Source organism: Callospermophilus lateralis, chromosome 5 (assembly GCF_048772815.1).
Source record: "Callospermophilus lateralis isolate mCalLat2 chromosome 5, mCalLat2.hap1, whole genome shotgun sequence".
NCBI lineage: Eukaryota > Metazoa > Chordata > Mammalia > Rodentia > Sciuridae > Callospermophilus > Callospermophilus lateralis.
In genome coordinates, this window is record NC_135309.1 from 132,926,952 (window position 1) to 132,942,586 (window position 15,635).

The 15,635-nt window shown below is 38.8% G+C and overlaps 1 protein-coding gene across 4 annotated transcripts in view; it reads right to left on the reverse strand.

Moving 5' to 3' along the window:
• Cdh18 (cadherin 18) overlaps positions 1 to 15,635 on the reverse strand; it is a 302,844-nt gene that overhangs the window by 68,799 nt on the left and 218,410 nt on the right. The window lies entirely within an intron of this gene.

The window sequence follows — 15,635 nt, forward strand, 5'->3', positions numbered from 1 at the left end:
ATCTTCCTCTCTCCCCTCCCCTCCCCAGACTCTCAGATGCTTGGTTCTGCTCTATATTTATGGAGTCAGTTTTTTTTTAACTTTCCACATATGAATAAAATCATTCAGTGTTTATCTTCATTGCATAGCTTATTTCAATTAACATTATGATTTCCAGGTCAACTCATGTTGCTGTAGTGACAGAATTTCATTCATTTTATTGCTAAACAGTATTTCATATGTTTTATTTATTCATCTGTTAGTGAACACATAGGCTAGTTGCATATCTCAACTAACGTTAAAAAGTACCACAATAAACCAAGAAATGTAGATGTCTTTTTAACATACAGGTTTAAAACCATATACGTATATATGGTTTTAAACCTGTATGTTAAATATATATATATATATATATATATATATATATATATATATACACACATATATACATATATACACACATATATACATATATACATATATATATAAAACACCCAGTAGTGAGATTATATCCACATTATTTATTTTACTAGTTCATGTTAGTTATACATAATATTTGGGTTCATTTTGACATAATTAAAATAACATGGGATACCAATTTCTCTAATTTAGTAAAGAGTTTTGGTGTTTAACTTGTAGCCACATGTGAGCATATGCTTGGGCAACAATATCTTCACACAAAAAAATATTGCATAGAAAAATGAGACTAGACCTTGACCTCTGTTCATACGCTAAAATTAAGATAAAACACATTTTAAAAAAATAAAACCCACATATAGAAAACTATTAGAAGAAATATTTTACAATAGTTCTAAGCAAAAATATTTTTGGATATGATACACAAACTACTGGAAACAAAAGCAAAAGTCCACAAAGCAGATGACATCAAAATAAAAAGTTGCAAAGCAAAAGACAAAGTCAACAGAATGAAGAAAGAACACACAGAAAGGGTGAAAATATTTGCAAATTCTACCTTTGACAAAGAGTTAATGGCCAGAATAGAAAAGTAACTTTAACAGATCAATAACAAAATATAAATAAGTAAATTATCCAATGAAAATATGAGCTAAATAACTAAACATCTCTCAAAAGAAATAGCCTGTTGGCATATGGCAAAACGTTCAGTATGACTAATAATCAGTGCAAGTCTAAATCACAATGAAACTTAATCTCATTCCAGTTAGAATGATTATTATTAAAAAGATAAATGCTATTAAGCTTCTGAAGATAGAAGAACTTTCATATACTGCTGGTGGAGGTGTAAATTAATACAGCTAGTATGTAAAATGATAAAGTTTCATTAAATCTCAAAATAGAACTACTACTTGACCCAGAAATTATACAACTGGTTGTGAAGCTACTGGATATATAACACATCTTATGTTTACCTTGCTAGTTGTAATGTTGGTATCTTAATTTAATATCTTCCAAAGTTTTATGTTTCCAAATCAAAAATTTTGTTGATATTTTAGCAAAAGATTCATATAGGATTTTGAATTCCGTCTTTTTTATTGTATCTACTAATTTTCAGTTTAGAACCATTTCATTTCTTTGTTTTTTATTTCTTTTATTCTTATGGTCATTGGATTCATTTACCTTTTTAAATTAGAGTTTTCTATTTCTTTTCTTATTTATGACACTTTTTTTAAACTTCAAGCCTATATCAATATGTTTCTATATTTCTTTTGCATTGTCTTTATTTTCAATTATTCAACTGATATTTATGTACATAGACAAGTATATACACGTGAGTATGTACATAGTTTTTCCGTACGAAGGAACTCAGATGTTTTCCTTCACTCTGAAGTCCAATGGTCTAATCATTTGGAGTTGCTAAAACAGAATACTATAAACTCAGTTGTTTAAATGTTTCATTTATCATGGTTCTATATCCTGGTAAATTTAAGATCAATGTAGTGGCCGATCTGGAGCCTAGTGGTGGTCCTTATCCTGGTTTGCCAAGAGCCTCCTTCTTGTTGCATCAACTCTTATTCCTATTCATGAAGGCTCCACTCTTGTGACCTCCCCAAGTCTCCACCTCTAAATACCATCCAACTAGACATCAACATATCACTTTGTGGAGAGTCAGAACCATGTAGTCCATCACAGTTCAGAAGAAACTAACTAGAATCAACATCCTTAGTGGGCTCTTTTAAACAGTAATAGTTCTGCTGATGATTTCTTCTCTTATTTTTTTTCTTAATTGTCTTGGAAAATTGTCCATTCTATTGTTTCAAAACATGTAGAAGAGAAGATGACTTAAATTTCTAAATCAGATGCTAAGAACATAGAACCTAGAAAATTTCTAGGGTCTTGGGGACACAGATCATGGTGGGTCAGTACAATATTTTTACTGTTTTCTTAAGGTTTTATAATTTTTTTTTTAAATTTCAGCTAGGCCTTGTTGTACAAGCCATTTATAATCCCAATGGCTTGGGAGGTGGAGGTAGGAAGATCTCAAGTTCAAGGCTAGACTCAGCCCTTTAGCAAGGCTGTAAGAAACTTAATGAGACCCTTCCTCAACATAAAACATAAAAAGGGCTGGGAACTTAGGTCAATGATAAAGCATCCATGGGTTCAATGTCAGTACCAAAACATAAATAAAAACAAAGTTACAAAAAAAATTAAATTCTTAAAAGTTAATGGTATAAAATGGGAAGTTATACTCCAAGTATGTATGATATGTCAAAATACATTCTACTGTCATATATAAATAAAAAATAAATTTTTTTAAAAGTTAATAATATCTAAAAAATTGTGTATGTGTGATACAAATGTTATATTATTTTATGTGTGGATGTCTTTAAAAAAGGGCCTATTCTTCAGTTTATGACCCACCAATTAGAAGTCACTTGCTTTTAAGCGAATCCAAACTAAAATTGAGTTGTCATAATATTTACCATACATCTTGTTAGAGGAACCAAGTAACTCCTAGTTAAACCCACATATTGCATATTTTCTTTTCTTTATCTCTCTCCTGATTTGACTAGTTTATCAATAAAATCCATCTATATTTAAATAACCTATCTGTATACACTTACTGCTGTCAGTATTTGGGTGGAGAGCTGTTGCCTTTCTTCACTTTCAGCTTCTGTGCTAGCATGCTGTTCCTGGAAAGGAAAATCCTTGCCAGTTTTACCATCTAAGATCAATGTGTATAATTATGTGCACTCAACCAGCCTACCTAAGTATGCTATATAATAACTATAACATCATTCCCATGGAATATGGGTATCCAAGACTTAAGACTAAAAATTGGGATGCATTGACTAGGGAAGACTAACATATCTTTTCTCTGATAATACTGGATTTTAAAACAGCAATCTTTATTCATTCATTGTTTTAACTTTTACATCATTCTGACTGTTCATGAAATTATGAAGGAAATTTTTGCCACCTTTATCAGAAAAGCCTGATAATATAATCAAACTGTGATCCACAATTAAAGACATCCCTTTTTCCATTTCTTAGCTGGTCTCTTGACAAAGTTAGATGTCATATATTGTAACACTAACCTTCTAAGTGCTATGGTATAGACTGTTTATGAGGACACATGATTTCATGTTTGTGATTACCTAATATATGTTGAACTAATTCCAGGCAGGGAAAATCATTTTGAGATACTTTTTTGCCAGGACTGGCAGATAGATGTATGGGGACCCATCTGCAGACACAGTGGAATCATAGGATTATTTCAGGTTCGGACAATTTGAAGCAGATGAATTAATGCAAACAGAACTATTTTAAAAAACTCATTTATAAAGAGAAGTTTAAAAAGCTGAATTTCAGTATAGAAAAACTGGAACAAAATTATACTCATTTGCTTGAGGATATTTTAGAATTATGTACATGAAGTAAAGTGTGCTTTTTTTTATTACAACCATAGTAGTATATAAAGATGGCATTAGTATGATGATTGTTTTCTAATTACTCCTACTGTGTTAAAGCTATACATATACCCATCATTTATACATTTTATATAAGCCTTCTAGAATTTTCTATAATCATTAGCTTTGAGGAAAATATTTAAACACTGTCTGTGAGAATTCACTTTCCTTTATTACCAGAAGAGGTTTTTTTTTTTCCTAAATTAGTCTATCAAAAACAGTATATTAAGGGAAAAAAAATCTATTTTTTTAATTCCAGATTTTAATGAAAGGATAGTAAAGAAAATTACTTTATAAGGAAGAAAAATGAAAATTTACTCAGGCTACTGAAGTATTACAGAAAGCAATAACATGAAATATTTGCCTTGGAATTTAAGAAACACAAACACATATTTTCCTGCCTTAAAAAAAAAAAAAAAAAAAACTCAAAGAATTGCTGTAGAAACATGATATGAACCTGGTAAGTGTGGTTATAATAGAGCCAGAGAGTGTTCATAAGAATATAAAATTTTTCTTCTATAGCTCAGTTATCTGTTAAAGTCTCATTTGTTTTTTAGTTCTTTCTGGATGGATTATGGAAATAATTGTTTGGACTAAAAAACTAAATAAATCTGAAGTTAAAGAAGTAAGTGGGAAAAGAGTTCTTTCATTTAGAGCCATTTGAAGACACTTTGAAAGAGTAGATTCTAGTTCTTGGTAAGTTGTTTATAATTATTTTGTACATAGATTTTGTTTCAAGATATTTATTGATGACTGGGGCATGATTAATTGAATAAAGTTCATCCCATTTTACAAAATTTAAGAATTATGATACTTCTTACTTTAGAAATCTCAAGTATATACTAACAATTGGTATTTAAAATAAGAAATATGATATCAAAGAAGAGAATTATAGAAATAACTAATCCAACATTAATATTTATGAAAAAATATTTCCAAAATAGGATCAAATTCTTATAGAATTTGCCCCAGATTTAATACTCTGGACAAAACAGTTATGGTACAAGTTCTATGTGATTTAATAAAAAAGTTACATCATTGATTTTCAAACTTGCAAGAATATGATTAGTGTTGCCATATTTCATAATACCCAATTATATTTTATTCAGAATTCCTAAATAATTTTAGTGTAATGTTTGTTAATTATGAAGACATAGTTATATAAAGCATTTATTTGTTGTTTATTTAAAATTAGAATTTAACTAGGTGTCCTGTATTTTATCTATGATATTCACATTCCAATATTCAAAGTCAAGATGCTCATAGTTGGTGATAAGGCTCTTATGTCAGGAAAGAAGGAAATGACTAGCAAATATGACTTGAATATATATCAGTAACTCCTAACATATAAAAATTCAAAATTATCATTTTGTATACGACATTGCTGACATCAATTTTTATAACACATATAAACTTCTTTTGTATGATTCATCCTAATATTTTTTTTTCCTTACTATTAAACTCTCCAAACATTTTCAATTAATCCCACTTGTGATATGCTTTGTTTTACTGGAAAGGTGCTTGGAATTGTGCTTAGAATGTTGACAGATCGTGATTGTTGTGAGTCACCCTGGCTCCAAAGACTAACTTTCCCATCCCCCGAGAAGAGCTGCCCAATGGTGAGCCCCGCTGACTCTCATGATCCTTACCCACCAATCAGAAAGTGCCCCCTGACAAACTGTCATAACTGCCAAACCGCCCTGGCTCTATAAATATGCAGAGCTGTTCCTCAATAAATGGGCACTTCTCTGATGACAAGCCTTGTTTGCTGATGCTTTCATCGGTGCCAAAACCCAGGAGGGGGAATTCCTTGCTGCTTGAGGGCCCCCTCTCTCAAGGATTGCCATCCTTGTCCACTCTTTCGAGAGCTGCTACTACTCACACAACACTGGCTCTTCAGTAAGTGAGGTCCCCTATCGGGTATCCAACTTCAGATGGGCTATACACAGGGGCTTTGATTGTGATCATCTGGCAAACCTCTGACACCCAATCTGGAGGAGAGAACACACCCCTCCATGACCTTCATGGTCACCGTGGACTCTCTGGAATTCGGTTCATGAGCAGGAGGTCCTGAGGGGTGGAAGAACAGGCACTCCTCCGTCTCTCTCTTTAACCACCCTTGTCCCTCTCCTGACCTAAAAAAAAAAAAAAAACAACAAAAAACAAAAAAACTGGTGCCAGGTGGTCCGTGACTTCTGGCTTTTCTGGCCTGCCGGCTGGACTCTTGGATGACAACTCAACCATCCTCCCGGCCCCGCCCCAACTCTCTCAAGTCATATTGGTCGAGCTCTCCTTGCAGGGATGCCTGTGTGGAGGCTCATCCATTCTGTTCCAGTCCAGACCCTTCCCACCTTCCCACTTCCTTCTTAGGGACCATTATGGGGGCCTTTTCTTCCCTCCCTGCAGACTTCCCCTTAAAATGCCTCCTGGCTAATCTGAATTGGCTATCCCTCACTTCTGATATAAATCCCAAAACTCTCATGAAATTCTGCCCTCAAGATTGGCCTTACTATCAATTGGACAATCAAAGTCAATGGCTCCCTAGAGAATCCCTAGATCCCGCAATTCTCAGAGATCTGTTTAACTTCTTCGAGCACTCGTAAAAGTGGAAGGAGATCCCCTATGTTGAGGTTTTTTCTCTTTTTTGTTCTTACCCCAATCTATGCTCTTACCTTAATAACCCTACTGACCCTTCTTTCACTTCGGCAGATGAACCCCTTCCCTACCGACCTCCTACGTTGGCTCCCCCTACTCCCATGACACCTTTAGTCCCCCCCAAACTAGGTCCTGCTCCCTAGTCCCACAAACCATGGCCCCCTTAAGAGAGGTTGCTGGACCTGAGGGCATTATCCTGGTACATGTCCCATTCTCTATGAATGACCTCATGCAACACGAGGGAAGGTTGTGCTCATTCACCGCAGATCCCACCACTTACATAAGAGAGTTGCAATGGGTATTCCTGGATTATAGCCACACTCACCATGATATATGTATGTTATTGGCTAATACTCTCCTTCTTGAGGAACATACCAGAGTCTGGGAACTTGCCAGAGCCCATGCGGATGAAATTCACCAAGTTAATCCCAATCACCCTCCGAGGCCACTTGCTGCCCCAGATCAAACTTCTGGCTGGGATTATAATACACAAGCTGGCATACAGAGTAGGGACCGATTCGCCACATGTATTATTGCTGGGCTCAAAAAGCGGCATGTAAGGCTGTCAATTTCCAAAAATTACAAGAGATTATTCAAAAGTGAGAGGAAACCCAATCAGAATTTCTGGATTGGCTTACGAAAGCCCTTCAGCAGTATACTAACCTAGATCCTGAAACCCCAGATGTGCCGTCATGTCCTTATGACATATTTCCTCTTGCAGAGCTACCCCAACATCCAGGCCAAACTAAAAAAGCTCGAACAAGGCCCTGCCACCCCCCAGACTGAGATCTTGGCAGTAGCCCTCATGGTTTTTCACAACCAGGATGAGGAAATAGAGTGCTGCAAGCACAAGGTGGAACACAATAAGTTTCAGATGCTCGCCCAGGTCCTGCAAGGTGCTTCCTCGGTTCACAACCCATTACCGAAAACCCCCCGGGCCCCTGCTCCAAGTGTGGCAAGGAGGGACATTGGGCCAGGGCACCACGCACTCCAAGTAACCCATGCCCTAAATGTCAACAACAAGGTCATTGGGGCTCTGAGTGTCCTAGATTCCATAGGAAGCCTATAGCTAGGGAACCCTCTGACCTTCTGGTCATAGCAATCAAAGACTGACAGAGCCCTGGATCCTTGTCCCCGGCCGTAATGATTAATAAACAAGAAACCAGGGTGTGGATTCAGGTGGATGAGTGCAAGGTTGACTTTCTCCTTGACACTGGGGCTACCTTCTCAGTCCTGACAGAATTCTGGGGGCAAACAGTGCTGTCCACCTCTCCTATTGTCAGGGTAGGAGGAAAGACCACCTATCCAAGAAAGACTTCCCTATTACTCTGTTTCATAGACAATTTCTCATTCTCTCAGATGTTCCTAGTTATGCCCCAATGTCCAGTTCCTTTGCTCGGCGGAGATATCCTCTCTAAATTTAATACAACAATCGACATCTGGGCTCCTGGCATCAGTCAGGCCCCAGAATCAGCCTGTTCATCTTTTCTGGCCCTTTTGGCAGTAGACTGGAATTCTTCTCCACTTGTGAGACTGACATGAAAAAGGACCCTTTCCCTATGAACCTAGTTGACCCAATTGTATGGGATACCCACACCCCCTCCACCGTTTCCTGCCCACCAGTTAACATTCATTTCAAAGATCCTAACACCTTCCCTAATCAAGCTCAATACCCCCTGTCCACAAAAGCTCTTCTAGTCCTACAACCTATTATTCAGGACCTTCTTAGCAAGGGGTACCTCCGTCCTGCTCATTCCCCTTACAATACTCCCATACTAGTGGAAGAAAGCCCAACGGGTCCTATCGCTTAGTTCAGGACTTACGACTCATCAACACCTCCATTAGGCCCATACATCCTTTGGTTCCCAACTCATACACTCTGCTGTCTCAGATCCCCCACACTGCCACCCACTTCTCTGTCATAGATTTAAAGAATGCTTTCTTCTCCATTCCCCTTGCCCCCGAATCACAAGATCTTTTTGCCTTTACCTGGACAGATCCCACCACCAGACATTCTCAATAACTAACCTGGACTGTCCTTCCTCAGGGATTTCGAGATAGTCCACACCTCTTTGGACAAACCTTGGCCTCTGACCTCCAATCTTTTCACTCCCAGTGCCCCAATCCACCCTCTTACAGTATGTTGATTATCTTCTCCTCTGTAGCCCGTCCAAAGGGCACTCAACAGATGACACAGTTCTCCTACTTAATTTCTTGGCCTTAAAGGGATATCGGGCCTCTCCACAAAAGGCCCAAATAGCATGTAAAGAGGTCACATATATAGGGTTCTCTATATCTCAAGGGAAAAAGGCCATTACAGTAGACAGAAAACAGCTTATTGTGTCTATACTTACACCAAAGACCAAAGAAGACATACTCTCCTTCTTGGGTTTGACTGGGTACTTCAGGGCCTGGATTCCTAATTTCTCCCTCCTTGCCAGGCTGCTATATAATCTGGCCAAGGGCCCCCAAGATGAACCTCTACCCTCAGCGATAGGGAAGTCCTTTATAATCCTTAAAAAGGCCCTCCTCCGGGCACCTAACCTGCATTTTCCCGATCTCTCCCAACACTTCACCCTCTATGTACATGTAAAACAGGGACAAAATCTGGGCGTTCTGGGTCAGGAATATGGCCCCACATTTGCACCAGTGGCCTACCTATCCAAACAGCTCGACCCCACCATCAGGGGCTGGCCCCCATGCCTCAGAGCCCTAGCAGCGGGCCATGACCTCCAGAAAGAAGCACACAAGCTTACCTTTGGCTTCCCGCTAACCATCTCATCTCCTCACCATCTAAAGGATTTCCTCACTTACAAGGGGCTACAGTCACTTCCTCCTTCCAGGGTTCTATCCCTCCTTGTCTCATTCCTTGAAAATCCCTCCATCTCTTTTCAGTCCTGCTCTCCATTAAACCCTGCCTCCCTCCTCCCATCTTCTCTCTCTCAAGATCCCATCCACAAATGCCTGGAGGTAATAGAGACAATTTTACCCTACCCTACCACCATTTCTGAGAGACCCCTGCCCTCTTCGGACCTTGTCTGGTTCTCAGATGGTAGTTCCTTTATACACGAAGGGGTTAAAGTGGCGGGATATGCTGTCATTTCCCTCTCATCCATCATAGAGGCAAAACCTCTCCCACCCAATACCACCAACCAACAAGCTGAACTCATAGCTGCCAGAAGGGCATTCGAGCTAGCGGAGGGAAAAACCCTCCCCCTATAAACAGATTCCAAATACGTCTTCCACATCCTGATCTCCCATGCAGACATTTGGAAAGAAAGGGGGCTATTGACCCCCAGAGGGATGGCAGTCATTAATTCCACACTTATTTCTGGCCCACTATGAGCCTCCAGGCTGCCTTCCCAACCGGGAATAATCCATTGCAAGGCCCATCAAACTGAATCCTCCCTTACTACTATGGGGAATTCCAAGGCCAATCAAGTGGTTAGATCAGCCGCCTTACAGAGCTTTACCTCCTCTCCGCTTCTCTTCATTACCACCGGGGATTGGCCCAAATATCCATAACAAATCTTCCAGTTTCTTCACTCTCTATTCCATTCTAGTCCACAAAGTCTCACTACTTTCCTTCACTCCTTTTTCACCCTTTCCGCACGCGATAAGACCCTCCTACAACAGATTACTTCCGCTTGTCAGATCTGCCAGAAAACCAATACCAATACTCCATTAAAACCTAAACCTTTCCCTTCTCATCAGGCCCACAGTCATACTCCAGCTGTAGACTGGCAGATTGATTTCACCAACATGCTCCGAGTAAAAAACATAAAATATCTTCATACAAGAAGATGGTAGATACTTTTTCAGGATGGGTTGAAGCCTTTCTTACTTCTAACATGTGGGCCTCTAAGGTATTTGATCTGTTGCTTACTCACATAATCCGCTGTTTTGGGATGCCCACTTCTATTCAATCAGACAATGGCCCAGAATTCACCTCGCAGATAACTCAGGGACTGGCTCACCCGCTATCACTCCCGTGGCATTTCCATTGCCCTTACCACCCCCAGGCTTCTGGAAAGGTTGAAAGGACCAATCAGTCCCTTAAAGAGACCCTCATCAAGCTCACCTTGAAATTAAGCCTGGACTGGGTAAAGGTGCTCCCCTTGGCTTTATTGTGCATTAGAGCCTTGCCAAAGAAGCCTTCTAATCTCTCACCTTTCAAAGTCATGTATGGCCGTCCCCTCGTTCCTCCCAGATTGCCTACAAAACCCCTACCCATCTCCAAAACCTATGCCCTGCCCCTCCTCTTCCATCTACGCTCTGAACTCTGGCACTATCAAGACTGACTCTTTCCTGACCCCACTCTCTCTTAAAACCCTACCTCCTTAACACCTGGTCAACTTATTTACTATTGCCCACTGGGGAAAAAGCCCCCTTTAAAACCAAAATGGAAGGGCCCTGCTCAGGTAATTATGTGCACACCGTCAGTGGCCAAACTCAAACTACCTAATAACCAACTTACTCCATGGATTCATATTTCCAGGCTTAAGCCCGGCACTCCTACACCTTCACCAGAAGAGCCAAGGATCCTCACCTGTCATTAAGTACTCTTGTCAATGCTGCCCCTCATTTCTGGCCCCTCTTGGGTCCTCTCTTTTCCCTATGTCTGGAGATTCAAGGCAAGTGACCCTAAGGGCCCCCTCCAGCCAGACCCCCACACACACTTGCTTGAATCTGGCCGGTAGTGGGACCATTATGTGTTGTCCTTCGGACAAACCACTTAGGTGTCCGGAGCATGGTGACCCCTGAAAAAGTGTGAACTATCTTTATCATAAGAAAGCACTTTACCAGTTGCCTTCTGGGCCTAAGGAGGAACATGTGTGTTTTGTTTACCCTCCCAGTTTTGTAAGAATTTCAAGTATCAGTATTTAACGTTTAGGTGTTTCATGTAAAACCTGGAGAGATCTGACTGCTCTCAAAGGGAAATTTGTTAACAATGGGCCACCATCCTCCCTTGGCCACCTTCATTCAGAGCATGGGAGAAGTTGCCTTCTTTATTACAAAGCTGTGCCTTCTTTGTGTGAAGAGAGACAAGACTAGGGAATAAAGCTGGCAACAGTGCTCCAAGGGCCAGAGAAAGGTAAAGAGAGAAACAAGCTGGTTTCAGAGACACCCAGGTAGGAGAGAGTTTGATGGTCAATAAGAGCAGCCTTAATAGAGAGGGGAGGGAGCTAGAAGAGTGGAATTGGGGGTGTTAGGTGGAGGACAGGCTGGCCAAACAACTTAGCTGCAGGACAACCTGGCTTCTCAAACCCTCTGTCTGGTTCTTTATCACCTGTTTGCTTCAAGCCCAAACGCCCAAGCCCTCACTCAAGGCTGAACATTCAACCCCCACTCAAGGTTGAACACTTAACCCCCCTTGTGCCAACAAGGGAGCTTGCAGACCCAGACACCCCATTAGATTTGGGCTATAAAAACTCCCTGTGCCTGTTCCTTCCCTTTATCATAAAGTTCATTCAGACTCAGGTGGATAAAATTTCTAATCATGCTTTTAACCAGCTTCTCCTCAGGAATTACCAACTCCTGGCTACTGATGATACCTATGCCGAATGGGCTGACATCATCATGGATCTGTGGTGGGAAGGAACCTCCATTGATCTGGTTCCTGAAGTTATACCAGTCTTCTCTGCCCTCCTGTGGGGGCTCCTTACTTCCCTCCTCTCTGATTCTCCCACGCCACCCCATCTCAGCAGGAAGCAGCCAGAATGAGTGGTCGCCCATTCTCATTTAATAACAGAGGGGGAAATGTTGGCAGTCGCCCTAGCTCCAAAGACTAACTTCCCCATCCCCCGAGAAGAGCCATCCAATGGTTAGCCCTGCTGACTCTCATGATTCTTACCCATCAATCAGAATAGCCCTGCTGACTCTCATGATCCTTACGCACCAACCAGAAAGTGCCCCGTGCCAAACTGTCATAACTGTCAAACCGCCCCGGCTCTATAAATATGCAGAGCTATTCTTCAATAAACGGGCACTTCTCCAACGATGAGCCTTGTCCGCTCCTTCTTTCAGTGATAAATTAGTTTGCTCAGTATTTATTGGTTTATAGTTATTTTGTGTTAATAGTATAGTATTAGTTTCCTAGGTCTGTCATAACAAAGTACCACAAAGGAAATGGATTCAAGCAGAAGAAATTCATCCTCTTTACATTCAGAAAGCAAGAATTCATGAATTTGATAAGTCTGTTCTCTCTCTCTACAGGAGAATCTACAGGAGAATCCTTGAGTTTCTTTGGCTGTTCTGGTCTTCCTGAGAAGGAATCATCCCCGTATTGCTGACATTCTACTTGTTTTATAATTCAGCAACTTGCAAGATAAGATTTCAGGTTTGCTTAGAAATCCCAGCTTTGCAACTATGTGTGACAAAGATTTCTTCCAAGGCAGAATTAAATCAAAAGGAATTAATGCACAGTACAGAGCCAGTGCTTAGCAGACTTCTGGTCTAAGGGCAAAGACAGAAGGCTTAGAGGGTTATTCTTAAGCCTGAAACCTAGCAGAATTTTTCCTATTGGATTTTACACTTGCTTGGAGTTGGAGAATCCTTTATTTCTCCATTTTGTCCATATTCAAATATCAGCATCTATAGCTATTCTGTTATGTCTCTCTGATCATTATTCTTTGGAAGCAGATAACTTGTTATCTAAGTTCACAGATTCACAGATAAAGACTTTAGTCCCAGGTAGAAACCATTCAGTTTCACCTACTTGATTCTAATGATGAGATTTAAATGTTTTTGTCAATGATATTTAGATAAGATTTTCAACTTATAAAATTGATTTTTAATCCCTTAGGACTTGCAGAGAAGTTAAGATGAGTGATGCTATTGTACTTACAAGAATAACATACATTTTGAGGAGCCAAAGGCAGACTATAGTGAACCTATAGTGAGTGCATCAATTATGCAATTGTGTTACAGAGCACAAAGGACAGGAAGAGCTTATTTTGGATTATACATGTAGATGCTAAATGCAGTGACAAAAAATCCTGATAAATGAGGCAGAGGGATATTTGGCAGAAATAATTTGATGAGATAATTTGAACACACATGCAGAGAGAGGAGTGATATGACCATGACTCAAATAATTCCCTGAGCCTACAGAAGATGAAAAAATGAGGGAAAGGATGCTTCCTTAGGGTTCATGGGGAAAAGTTCAGTCCAGCCTCCAGAACTTTGAAGTGAACTATGTCTATCGTTTCAAGACACTGTAGGTGGTCATTTGATAAAGCATCCCCAGAAAGAAAGGTGTATTTATTCATGTCATTAAAAATGCAGCAGAATTTTTTATTTTTCTTGGTGTGCTGAAAGGTTTACATAGTATTGAAGTTATTGTTACCTCTTTGGTGCAATGGGCAGTGTATTGGAATTATTTGCTCTTTCAGTTTTGATTGAAATTCTTAAGTGAAACTTCTTGCTGGTCTGTTTTGAAAGGACATTCAATCACAAATTTCTCATTCTTATATATGGAAATCAATTTATAAGGATTTGTATTTTTTTTCAATTTGCTCTTAGCAATTTCCCTCCCATAATATGTTTTACATGAAATTTATTTGTGTATAGTTTTAAAATATTATGCTACATTTTTAGCATTTTCTAGATGATTATTTTCTGGCATTTTTTAATGTTTCTTAATAATATTAAAGCTTATTTTTAATCTGTTTTCTGTTTCCTAACCTCCTTTTGTAATTATTAATTCATTTTCTGTTTTCAATTTTCCTATTTTATTCATATATTTAATTTTGCACTTCTTTTATTTATTTTTCTCAATACATTTACAAGTAAGAATGAACTCTCAGGAGTACTTAATTTCTATCCTGTAATTTCCAGGCATGTTCTTTTTCATTTTTTAAAGTAATTGTTTCTTTTTACTTTATATGACAGCACAATCCAGTTTGATATAACTATAAAAGCATGGAATATATTTTATTCTAGTTAAAGTCCCACTCTTATGGATATACATGGTAGTGGGATTCACTGTGTTATTTTCATACATGTACATGGAAAAACTCTCAGATTCTTTCTACTATCTTTCCTTTGCTTATCCCCCCCGCCCGTTTCCTCCATTTCCCCATTGTCTAATGTACTGCTATTTTATTCTTATTGGTGCAACCACTCTGGAAATACTGGAAACTTCTGGGAAAACTGAAAATCCATATGTAATAGAATAAAATTTGACTTTTATCTCTCACCCTGCACAAAACTCAGCTCAAAGTGGATCAAGGACCCAAATATTAGACCAGAAACCTGTATGCACATACTAAAAGAAAAGTTTGGCCCAGTACTCCAACATATCAGCTCAGGAACCAAATTCCTTAATAAAATCAATAACCAATAAATGGGTTGGCATCAAACTAAAAAGCTTTTTCACAGAAAAGGAAACAACTAAGAGTGAGAAGAGAGAGCCTTCAGAATGGGAGAAAATTTTTTCTACCTGTACCTCAGATAAAACATTAATTTTCAGGATACTTAAGGAACTCAAAAAACTTAACACACACACACACACTCACACACACACATGAAACCCCTAAATAACCCACTCACTAAATGGGTAAAGAAATGGAACAGGCACTTCACAGAAGAAATGATACAAACTTATGCAAACATGTTCAATATCTGTTGCAATTAGAGAAATGCAAATTATCATTACATTGATATTCATTCTCACTTCAGTCAGAATGGCAGCTATCAAGAATATAAGTAACAATAAATGTTGGCAAGGATGCGGGGAATAAAGGTACACTTATATACTGCTGGTAGGACTGCAAATTGTTGCAACCTGTTTGGAAAGCAGTATGGGGATTTCTCATTAAACTTTTGTATAAATTTTGTGTTTGGATGCACTTTACTTTTTGTATTGAGGAACAAACAAATGTGCATGTTAGTTCCATTGTGCCTTATTCATATGAACATATAGCATATTTTTTTGTATTCTTACAGAAAAGGACTGTTGTTGTAGTAAATGTTACATTTCCAGGTGAAGAAATGTTTGTTTTCTGATCATCCCCCACCCCAGGTTTTTAGTTGCATTATATTTTGCTGAGAGCATTTGGAAAAGACTATTTCAGTTTTATTTTGGTTTGGACCTTTATTTTGATAGTTTTA